We start from the raw sequence: 12,514 nt of genomic DNA, 5'->3' as shown, positions 1-12,514 counted from the left end.
ACTATACCACCATGTCATGATGACATGCCTCAGCTGAAACAGAACATAGCTATAACAAAGGCAAAGGTCTCAGAACATCCCTTTAACACGTCATTAAATAAGTCATATCTTTCAGACAAGACAGCTATAAAAAAAAGAAATCTGCCCAGCTGGACGCTTGCTACTTTCTTATTTCCAAGGACTCACAACTCAGATGAATGCATTGAGGGGGCCCGGTTGATATGCTGTTTGTGCACTGAAATTTCTGACAAGCATCCTGCAAGCAATTCTGATCTACAGTGACAGAGATGCACTGATGGCCACTGAAAGAAAGCAAACACAATTTTCCTTTTTTGTCTGACCTTTGGCTTCACACTGGGAACTAATAACATGGTTCTACTCAATAGCGCTGACAGTTTTCCTCCTGATGGTTCCTTACAAATATATAGCCAAAGAAGTGCTGCATTGAATGGGGAAGCAAAGAAACATAGCATGATGTCTAAACTTTGAGTGCAGACATTCATTTACATTCCAGCCTTCTAAAGAATCCTAAACTTAGAAAATACAAGAGAGAAGTTTCTGAAAGGTCAAATAGTATGTGAGAGATTTCTCTAAACCAACATGAAGAATTCAAGCAGGCACAACATCTCTGTTTAGGTGATTAAAAAAGCTGATATCCAAGTAAGCTATATCGCACGCCTTAATAAAACATAACAGGACATATTCTCAAGAACGTGTGATAACCATTGCAAAAGTAACTTAACGCAACTTCCATCATCGCAGTCCATCGTGGGAAAATTACGCCGTATTAACGAAGCATTTTCAACACGGCCACACCATGCTATATGCTCCAGATATCTCAGCAAATGACCGCGTTAAAATCAACGCCATGCCGCAAAAATGTGAAACACGAACACAAAAAAAGCGGCGATGAGGCCAATCGGAATACAACAATCTGCACAAACCAGCTACAGGCCTGCAATTCACATGCATCAGGTGGGAAAAATCACAATAAAAGTTGAAAAAACTGACAAACAAATGCCAAACAACAGCTAAGCACAATGGATGTTGCCGGAGCACGTACGGAGGAGAACCAGAACCCCAGAAGCCCCCCGGAGGACCTGCCTGGTACCTCGGGGTCAGGGAAGCCCAAGGAGAAGAAGAGTATGAAGAAGCGCTTCAGTCCGCAGGAAATAGGATCCTGATAATGGAGGTGGTCTAACACCATCAACAACTGTTCGTCACCTCCACTGTGTCAACGGCAACAAAAAATGGACAATGGCAGTCTATTGTGGACAAGGTGAATGCAGTGGGAGTGCTTAAGAGGACAATGAAAGAGGTCAAGAGGGGTGGAACAATGTCAAGCGCAAAACCAAGCTGAAAGTTGCCAACAACCAGAAGGCAGCTATGCAGACTGGCGGTGGGAGTCCTCCGCCACAGGGGGAGCTGGACAATATGGAGGAAATGGTGTCCACAGTCATCAGTGGGGAGACGGTGGCAGGAGTTGGGGGACCGGACACTGCTCAACATGACGGACCTAACAGCAGCAAAGTGAGTAACGATCAGGGACTGGTGGGACGGGGGGACGGGGGGAGATGGGAACAATGGCACAAATGCACAATTGCAGCGGTTAATGGGGACCATGGAGCGGGCCAATGAGGAAAGAGCAGCTGTCACGGCTGCACACCAGCGAGTGGTAGCTGGGTTCCTCAATGACCTCAAAACCATCCTCATGGCATTGCTCCCGCAAGACCTTGCATTGATGCATGCTGCTGCTACCACTACATCCACATCTCCGCCCCCTGAAGTGTCAGTGCCACACAGTGCAGCAGACTTTCCCCCCTCCGGCCCCTGAGATGTCACTGCCACACAGTGCTGGTGAAAGGCCAGCACCACCCACACGCGAGGTACATGGAACAGCAGAGGATGAAGATGCAGATGAAACCGCCTTCGTGGTAAGAAGGACACAGTAGCATTCATCTCCGCCATAGGGCCGGTTTCCGCTTGGTTCTGCCCTCAGCATCATCACCATCCACTGTCCCACAATGCACCACTCACCTTGGACCTCGACATAGACTGCCATATTCTGTTTGATCGCCAATGACACAGCAAGCAGACTGTGGACTGAACTCTTCCTCTTCCTTTCAACTTCTCATTCCCTGAAGGACTCTGGCTGGCTATCCACGAGCCAATATTGTAAAGTGGGGTTTGCATGGCCCTGTTCTGCTCCCGATGCAACACTCAACTGAATGTGCATTAAACATTCTGAATCACACCGATGTGTTGTGCCTATGGCCTTTCAAGTGTGGTAGTATGGATGAATGTAGGGTCAGTGAATTCCTCTTACGTCCATGTGGCTCATGTCATTGGACTTGGGTCACAGGGTGACGGATTGTCGAATGTTGTCTGGGTGGCCCCAACGAAACAACAGCGACACACGCATTTGCTACTTCCTTGACCAGCCCCGTATGGAACAACGCCCTGAGCCCTGGGGTCATTGTTCAAACCTTTACGCTGGACTGGCATACACCAGGCCAGCCCACTACGCTTACACACACTGGGGGGACAACAATTCTACGTGTCCCAAGTCTACCCTGTATTGATCTGCAGCTCACAGGTCTAGTTGTCAGCATGCCAGAGCCACTCCCTCATGGCTCCGCACCATGATACCCAATCATAGAGGGTCCATGACTTGCGGGGAACAGACTTGGTGGCACCGGATACACTGCGTCCGGCACAGGCACAATGCCACGGGATGGTGACTTTCGGTGCACTGATGTAAGGGCACCTTAAGTGATGAACGGGTGTGCAGCCTGCGATGATGCCCTGTCCCCGCGGTCCGGACTGCTCAGGTTTTGGTTGCCCTGCTGGACCACAGTGTAGGCCTGAGCCAGCGGACAGCGGGGGCCTATCCGCCACATGGTGTGGCCTCGCTGGTCACAGAGTTAATGACAACTCAAGGGCTGAGTGGGTGTGAAGTCTGTGATGATGCCCTGTGCACTAGTATGTCCTCTGCCATGGTGAAATCAAGACCCAGCACCAAAAGTGAGACCTGGTGGCCTGGAGAGCTGAGCTGCATGATGTGGAGGGTGCCATGCCTGTGGGCCGCGGCCTGTGGCTTGCAGCGGCACTTTGTGGGCCATTGCTCACTTTCAGGTGGCGGAAAGTGAGCAGTGAGGCCTGGGTGCGCAGGGGTGGGCATGCACCGCTGGGTGGCAAGAGGGGCTGGGTGCAGCTCCCTGGGTGTGCTGGGGCAGGCATGCACCGCTGGACAGCAGGAGGGGCTGGGGTGCAGCTTCCTGGGTGCACAGCGGCAGGCTTGCACTGCTGGGCGGTGGGAGGGGCTGAGGTGCAGCTGCCTGGGTGTGCAGGGGCAGACATGCACTGCTGGGCAGTGGGAGGAGCTGGGGTGCAGCTGCCTGGGTGCACAGGGGCGGGCATGCCCCCCTGGGTGGTGGGAGGGGCTGGGGTGTTGATGCCTGGGTGCGCATGGGCGGACAGGTGATGATGTATGTACTGTGTCATTCATGTATATGGACTCTGTTTCAGGTGACGGGTCTGTCTCAGATGTGGGACCTGGTGAACTGCACTACATACCGGCATGTGGTTGGAGACACACTGGTGGCGGCAGGTGAGTCGTGTGGCCTGGGTGTGCAGTGCCGGCACGCTCTCTCCCTGTCCCTCTCTTCTTTTCTCTGTCTCTCTCTACCCCTCTCTGTCCGTCTATTCTCTCCCCCTCTCTGTCTGTCAATCTCTCTCTCCCCCTCTCTGTCCATCTATCTCTCTCTCCCCCTCTTTGACAGTCTATCTCTCTCTCCCCCTCTCTGTCTGTATGTCTCTGTCTCCCCCTCGATGTCTGTCTATCTCTCGCTCCCTCTCTTTCTCTCTCTCTCCTTCCCTCTCTCTCTGTCCCTTGATGTGTGCAGGACACACCTTCTCATCATGATTTTTGTCTTGTAGGCTGTGACTTATTGAATGTCCCAAGGAGATCCGCCATGTGTCTTCATTTTTGTACTGTGTTTATTTGAAAAAAAATCATTGTTGATTCGAAGGTGAATGTGTGATGCTCATTTTTGTGACAACATATGCATGTCACCAGATGTGATTGTGCGACATCAGGTGGATTATTTGGTACATGATTCCCTGTATTTGATGTGGCATGTCTTTGGCCGGGGGAAACCCGGGGAAGGGGGGTCCAGGGGGTGGTGGCGGTGGGTGTTGTTGCCCTCTTGGGTGTCCGGCCTGCTTGCTCAGTGGCTCCATGGCATCTGTTGCCCTTCAGGTGTGGCTCTGGGCTGGGCTCTCTTCTTGTGGTGTAGACTGTGATCCGACTTTACACCAAGTCAGAGCAGGTGTTAGTTTCCTGCTGCTTACGCGCCTTATTGCATGTTTGTGGTCGTATCGCCGATCTGGCTGGTCGCTGAGAATGTTGCGGAGTGGTGTTGTTGCGGCTTTCTTGCACGGGAACGCCTACTCTGCATCTCATTAGCGATAGTCGCGGGGGTCATCTGTGGCAATGTTTTTTGAGGCTGCTATCACAGGTAAACTGGTGCTATGGGCTGTTAGCACCAGCTTGTGAATGGGGTGATACATTTATCGCGATTTTGGCTGCGTTAAAGGGCCGTTAACTCAGTGATAACTCCTTGAGAATATGCTCCAACATATCTTCAATAATTCTGATGGTCTCACATATGAGAAGCAACATTTCTCTGCTTCCAATTATTTGAGGGATAATTGTAGTCATAGTTACAAGTTGTTGATAAAGCACTTTGTCAGACCCCAGAAGCATTGTGAGTAAAGTTGTTACTATTACCCAACTCCATTGTTTGGTACCACTGTAATTACTGGTGCTACTAGTACCCAACTCAGTGGTAGAAATATCATCAACTGTGGAAGTATAAAAAGCTGATCAGACATGTCTTGTTATGGGCCTGAGACATTTAGCTGACTCACAGATTGCTACAGTGGGTTTGGTTACCCACAAATCTATTTGACAAGCTGGAAGAGGCGCATGAATGACACCTTTGTACAGCATAGGGACCACACAACATTCGACAGACATGGATACGTTAGTACTCCCCAGCTCTGGTTAACGCTGGACACCTAGGGCCAGATGTTGGTAAATCTTATTTACCAACTCTAAAATACCTAATTTTACTGATTCAGTATTTTAGATTCGGTAAATAAGATGTAGGTAATTATTCTGTAATTTTTACCGAATCGGAATGATTCGGTAATTACCGAATCAGTATTTACCGATTCGGTAATTGCCATTGATTCCTATGGGCCTTGAGGCCCATAGGAACCTAAATTTAAAATTATCGAATTGACAAGGGGGACAGGGTGTCATTTTGACACCCTGTTGCACCCCTGATTCAGGCTTGTGTGCCATGTGACACACATAAATGCCCTTAGGGCATGTTTGTGTGCCACATGGCACAGGTGTACATGTACAGATGTGCATGTACACAGGAATTCGTTATTTACCATGCAATAGTATTACATGGTAAATAAAGAATTCTTAGGGGCCTGTGGCACTGTTTGCAGTGCCACCTACATATAGATTTACCGATTTGGTAAAGTTACCGAATCGGTATTTTACAGAATCTGTAAATTTACCGATTCGGTAAATTTACAGATTCTGTAAAATTGAGGCCCCCTACATCTCAATCACCAAATACTGGTCGGTAACAGCCGAAATCGGCCGTTACCGACCGGTATTTGGTGACCTACATCTGGCCCCTAAATAGGTATTTACGCTCAATAAATGTTATAACATAATATGACAAGACATGATCACGGTGGCTGCTGTGGGATAACCTTTTAGAGCCTGCTTATGAGTTTTGCAGTGCAGAGCTAGGTCTGCCCTGCTGCCACACCGTCAAACCTGTGGTCATGCCATCTGCCGGATTACTCGTGTTTCTCTTGTCTGGGAGGCTTTTTTTTACATTCCCATGGGTTATATTCCCTCTGAAAATGGGCACCACCATGGGAAATACAAAAACAGTTCCTGCAGGAACTGAGGTACATGCACACAGGGGGGCACGTGTTGTGTCACCCTGAATGCACCCCATGGCCCAGAGGCAACAGGGGCCCTGTAGGGCCCCCTTTGTTTCCTCTCTGCCACAGTTCTCATGAGAGGGAGCCGTCATGAAAACCGTGGCCGAGAGGAAATTTGTAATATACTTGGGGGGGCTGTGGCGGGCCCGCCAAGCATATTGCGGCCTCCACACTACTGCACTATCGCCAGGGGACGGCAGATTCGTGGCAGCTGACACGGGGCTATGGCAGTCCAACCGCCCTAATTGTAAGAGGGCGGCTGGAAGACCACCACCGCCACACCTCGTGTGTCTGGAGGTCCGTGTACCGCAAGACTCATAATCGAGTCCATTGTGATCTATATTGTTGCAGAAATCAAGGACACACATCCAGATAAGGATAAGGACTTTACTCTCCTGGCCACTACCTTCTGTGAGAGGAGAGATTCACAAGCGATGATGATAATAACAAATCCACTGCTACACTCAGAGCATAATTTCCTGCAACGGTGTATAGTCAAGAGTCCCTAGCACAGTAGTCATGTGCTACTCTGCTCCTCATTTCAAAATTTCTGACTGACTGGGTATGTTTTCCTGCGTCGGAGACACATGTCCTGACTCCCTGGCAAATGCTCTATGTGTTTTTGTAAGAAGTTGCTTTTAAGCAGAGTAGGCAAGGCCTCCTTGCAGCAGGAGTGATATTTCCCGGTGTATATGTAGTTCCATAAAAGTGAGATGCCATATTAGACAGTACAGGCGTTGAGACAGTTCACTCCCATTGCCCTCAATGATCTAGAATTATTCATTGCCTGCTTGCCTTTAACTATGCTAGCCATCTTAGCGAGAATGCTTTGTGTTGTGTTTGAATTTTAAAAGACTCCCAAGAGAACTTGAAAAGAAAGAACCAGTTAGGAATCTTTGTGTTCATATCTCTACATAAGAACATTTTGAACAAGTCAGACTGTGACCTGCATCAAGTGACAATGAGTGTAGACAAGAGCACAGCCAGGGATATCAGCTAAACAATGAAGATATGCTTTCCATCCATCTCTGTTCCCAGTAGCAGCTTTGGGAGAAGAGACTGAAGTCCAGCAATGGTATCTGTTTGTTTGGAGGACTGCTCAACCCCCACAATCCCTCTTGAGATAAGCGGAAGGCATGACTGCCCTCAACTTGGAATCAGAGCTACTTAGAACATTATACAGTGTCAGGAACTTTGAGACTGAGGAGTACATGGAGAAATATCTACTTAAACTGGATTTGTTCCCCTCAAACTTTCATGCGCTGCACAACTTTTGATTGCACCGTGGGCTGACTAACGGCCGCTGCCCGGTCCTGTGAGCCATGTTCTAATGTTCACAGTATAAGTATAAGCTCATTGCAACAGCCAGAGGATGCATTAAACAAAGGACAGGCATTTTTTATGCCCTCAAAAAGAGTTTGGATCAATCTCAAACGAATCAGATAAAGTCTTGCTGTTGCTGTGAAGGAGAAGGAGGTAGATTTCCTGCATGACGAGATCCTGTCAACAAGCTTTTGAATACAAAGAACCGCTGCTCAAGTGTTGCAGTGACAATTATTTCCCATGCGAGATGTTGCTTAAGAAAAACAATTTGCTCCTGATGGGTGATGTAGTAGTAGAAGAAAAGCTTTATTTCGATTTTTGTAAATTTAAAAATCATAAAAGCTACAGCAAAAAAGAAAAAATCAATACATGATGTACACAGAAATAGCATTGCATTTACGACAAATTACATATATACAAATATTTAAAAATATATTCAACTTTTCCTTTTTCTAAAAACACTTTTTAAAAAGCTAACCATGGTGGCCACACAGAGTTCATCATTAAGTGATTGAAGATACAGTAGGGCTGGGCGGCACTGGTACCAGGTTCCGTGACTCTTCAAGAGCGGTTTAATCCATCGAACTCTCTCATTGTGATAACATTTACAGAAAAGAATCACATGGAGGGTTGATTGTTCTTCCCTCCCAACACATGGACATTTAATAAGCGTTTTAGACCAGTCATTGGTTTGTGGGAATGAAATAAGGCGAAAAAAGATGTTAAATCTAATCCTGGTAAGTAGGAACCTGTCAAAACCCTTGGTACACCAGATCAGGTAGGGTTCCTTATTAGCCGAGGTAAGCAGTAGTTGGTGCTGCACAACCGTTTCCTTGTTCAGTTCTGAACATAGTCGCAAGGATTCTAAGTGATGCCAGCAACAGTTTTTTAAATCTTTCCTCTAGATCCTGGATAACTTCTCTGGTGAAGTATAAAACTCAGACTTCCCTAGATCTTGGCAGAACTTTCAAGCTTTTGAATACAAAGAACCGCTGCTCAAGTGTTGCAGTGACAATTATTTCCCATGCAAGATGTTGCTTAAGAAAAACAATTTGCTCCTGATGGGTGATGTATTTACGACAAGAACTCTCACACCTTGTGCCTCTTAAGGGGGGAAAAAAGAAGACCCTATCGTTTTAACACAAGGATCAAGAAGGAAGTGATCAGGTAGGTTAGAGATGAACTGCTGTTGCTATTCAGCTTGCTTGAGGCTCTCTTCCTCATATCCCCTCTTTGAGTTTTGATCATAGTATTTTGAACTATACCACACACACACACCATGCAACACCAACAAAGCGAGTTTTACTGAAATGCAAAGGTCACAACCACCACATGAGATTAAATCCACCAACACATGTGTATCACAGCGCTGCTTCCAGTACATAACATAGCTCATCCTCACCTTCTTTCACCAAGATAAAGCTCATCCATGACCCACCTCTGGAACAAACTGAACCTAGACCTGGTGACATCGTGAATTATTTCACAGTGTCTCAGATTGTTTGTCTTACAATTGTTTGCTCTCCATCATAGACAAAAGGAAATATGCAATGCAATACATCTTCAAAATACTCTGTGCATTTATCCTGCTTGTTATCTGGGCCTGTGCCATGTGGTTGTGTGTGATTTCATAGAAAAACAACCTCATGGAATACCATCACGAGAAATCATTTCACCTAAACTCTTTAATGGCAATTTACAGGATAAATGGTATTTACCATTTCATATAAACCAATTGATAGAATATTTTGTTTGAAACTGTTTTTTCTTGCTTGATTTTAAGGTGTAAATGCAATATTTAAAGGTCTTACTTTCAAAAACATTTTGTCAAAGGTATTTACTTCAGTGCTTTATTTCAAGCGTCATTCTTTTGGATATATATCTTTTACACTGTCAACCAATTACTTTGCATGCTTTTAATTTGCTTAGCCCTAAACACCCCTAAACTTCAACCATTTCTGACCACCTTCCTAACTCAAAAACACCATCAATTGCCGCCCCTGAAAACCTCTCAAAATGCCTAAACGCCACCCATCCCTGAACCCTAAAGGTCCTTTCTACCCCTAAACTCCAACCATCCATGAATCCTAAAAATCCACCATTACCCATCCTGCCCACAAACTCCACCAATCCCTGTACCCTAAAACCCCTTACTACCCATAACTCCTCATTCCTAAACTCTAAAAAAAATTATTTCTATTTCTAAACCCCACCCATCCCTGAACCCCCTAAAATTCCTCACCACCCTTCCCTGCAACCTAAAGATCACTCACCATGCTTAGTTCCAGCCATCCCTGAACGCTAACAACCCCTTTCTACATCTAAGCTCCACTCATCTCTGAATCCTTAAAACCTCTCATAAACATAAAGTCCACCCATTCCTGAACCCTAAAACCTATTCACCACGCCAAGCTGTACTCATTACTGAACCTTAAAAATTCTCACCATACCTAATCCCCAGTCTTCTGTAAACCTTAAAATCCCCTCACAACCCCTAAACGTCTTCCATTCTTGATCCACAAACCTCAGCACCCCTAAACAGTACCCATTCCTGAACCCAAATACCAATTGGTACTCATAAACTCCACCCAAATCTAATTTAATTTTGGATTTTTCCTTAAAATGATCTTCTCTTTAAATTGTTCCTTTAATTTTTGATGTATTTATATTTCCCTAAAATTGTTTTTCATTACAATTGGTGTCCATGATTTGGGTTCCTCATTTTTCATTTTTCCATTAATTTACATACATCCGTGCCATTAATCATTTAACTCAAATCCACCTAGTGTTGAGTATAGTGGTAGCTCATGGTGTTGATTAGTGCTCCACTCAGTACCCCTCTAGGGTGCCATCTGCTGGGAGGGTGTTTTTTCTTTACCCTGTCATAGAGACCACGAGAGACAATTCCCATATAAATGTTTCTGCTAACCCAGGGGACAAACATGTTTCAAAGAGTTCCTAGTTTCAGTCTGAAGCTGACTCTTTCTAGAAAGTCTAGTGGCAGAGATCGCAAAAGTAGCCGCTATTTTTCCCTTACTCCTCTCTCTCAGAGTAACAGTGTAATGCTTCAGCTTTTTTTAGGCAGTGACTTCATAGCTAGAGACTCAATCGATGCTTGAAGGTAGCATTATTAGGTAAGTGGTTGTACAAATTATCCCATTTTTAACTTCAAAGTTGGGTTTCAGGCCAGTTAAATTTAGGCCGAGTCCACATCAGGGCCCCTCACAGATGGACTAGTATGGGATCCGAACAATTCGCCTTACTAGGTTCAGCAAGGCCCAAACAAAATTCTGTGATAGGCAAACCAGTTCCCTTGATTGGATCAGGTACAATAGTGAAACAATGCATCACAGAAAACAACTTTTCTTTGCTGGTTCAAGAACAGTAAGTAATCCGTTTCATCTACTAGTTTTTGCAGGGTCTAGTTCAGTTCTTTCCTTTCAGTTTCCGAGGGTTTGCTTGAGGGCGACACCCAGCTTCCTGCCTGTTCTCCTATGTGGCAGCTCACAGGAGAAGGAATAAACACTGAGGTTAACATACATCCCTTGCTAATATGCCCTCCAGTTCCTTTACTGGTTGACTCCCTTTCTCATGATCACATTCCTCTGGTTACTGGGTGGTCTGAATATCCAATCTATTTGTTACCTCCACCCAGTTGTTAATTTGTAAAATCATAAGTGCCGGTTCTCTCATCAGGAGGCAGCTTCCACCAGGCCATTTCGCCTGTTAGCATCACCTAAATCAGAACCAACTACTAACTATGAAAGTGGGGAGAGGATGTGGCGTAATGGCCGACTAGAGAGCTGGGAACCAGGTTCGAGTCTCGACGTTGGCTCGACATCCTGTGATTCTGGGCAAATCACTTAATCTACGCATGCCTACCATAAATGAATGTGTCCTTAACTGGTGCTCATGAAAAGTGCGAGTGTTGATGATTATGTGTGGGTGCTAGGCACCAAAAACCACTAGCTCAAATTAAGCACTGCCTCAACCTTTTCCTTATAAGATATACTGTCATTACTGAGGCTTCCCTGGGTTGACACTTCCCCACTGCCCTTCTTCTTATCCTTTACATCAGGATTTCTGTTGCTACTAGGCAGCTTATAGTAAAAGGAAGCCGTCACTAACAGAAAAGTGGTGGACTGGTCATTCTGAAGGTGCCCAGCCTGTGGCACAGGTAAGTGAGGCATAAGCTTGGCTAACTGTGGCGGTAATCTGCTAACTACAGAGATCTGGAGCTTGGATGTCTACCCTGTGGGAATAGACCACCGTGCTCCCTCTGCTAGAACAAGTAGGACTGCTGTATGGAGTAGGTGATCTATGAGTGGTACAGTGGAGGGTTTAAAGCAGCCAGTCGGACCTCAGGTAAGAGGTCTCGAGATCAGTTGAGCTGAGGCTCGTAGGGCCACTGGGAATGGGCGGAACAATTACAGAACTACAGGGAGCAGATAGCAGATCCCCTAACCTTTCTGAGGAGACCTTGAGCCAGAGGGTAGCTCTCTACTAGCTCCCAATGTAAGAGCAGGGTGTGGCGTAAGGGCCAGAGCTGCCGAACTTGCAGCTGGGGAACCAGGCTCGAGTTTTGGCTCAATATCCTAAGATTTTGGGCAAATTACTTAATCTACCCGTGCCAATGGACAGCACCTAAGACCCTCACAGGTGATTAGCCGCGTTATATAAATCCAAGTTATTATGCATTAGGAAAACAGGTGAAACCTCTGAGGGGCTACACTAATGTATATACACCAATACCACTGCAAGCACAAGCACATTTGATTCTGAAGCACTAACTGTACAACAACCTATCATGCATATGTAAAGTTCACACGTTCACCCATCGGAGTTGTACGATGCCTTTGCCACGCATTTTGTTGCACGCATGTTTTTACCACTGAAGGAGCTGGGATTCTTATCTAGATTTATTTAACTTATCAATTTTCCAGAATCCCAGAACAGGTCGACTGGACCTTTTTGTCTGCTAAGAAGTGTAGAGGGGAGGTTTCCAAACTAATAATTAAGCAGCTTTGCAAATAGACAATCAAATTCAATTTGAAGAACCACTGACTACGAACTGAAGTTAAGAATTTATTACAAAGCCAAAAATAATTGGACATACAAGCACCTCAACAAGAGGTTCAAGAAAACGACTGGC

Source organism: Lissotriton vulgaris, chromosome 4_1 (genome assembly GCF_964263255.1).
Source record: "Lissotriton vulgaris chromosome 4_1, aLisVul1.2, whole genome shotgun sequence".
Classification (NCBI taxonomy): Eukaryota; Metazoa; Chordata; class Amphibia; order Caudata; family Salamandridae; genus Lissotriton; species Lissotriton vulgaris.
The sequence above is the reverse complement of the archived record's forward strand: the minus strand, read 5'-3'. Positions refer to the sequence as shown.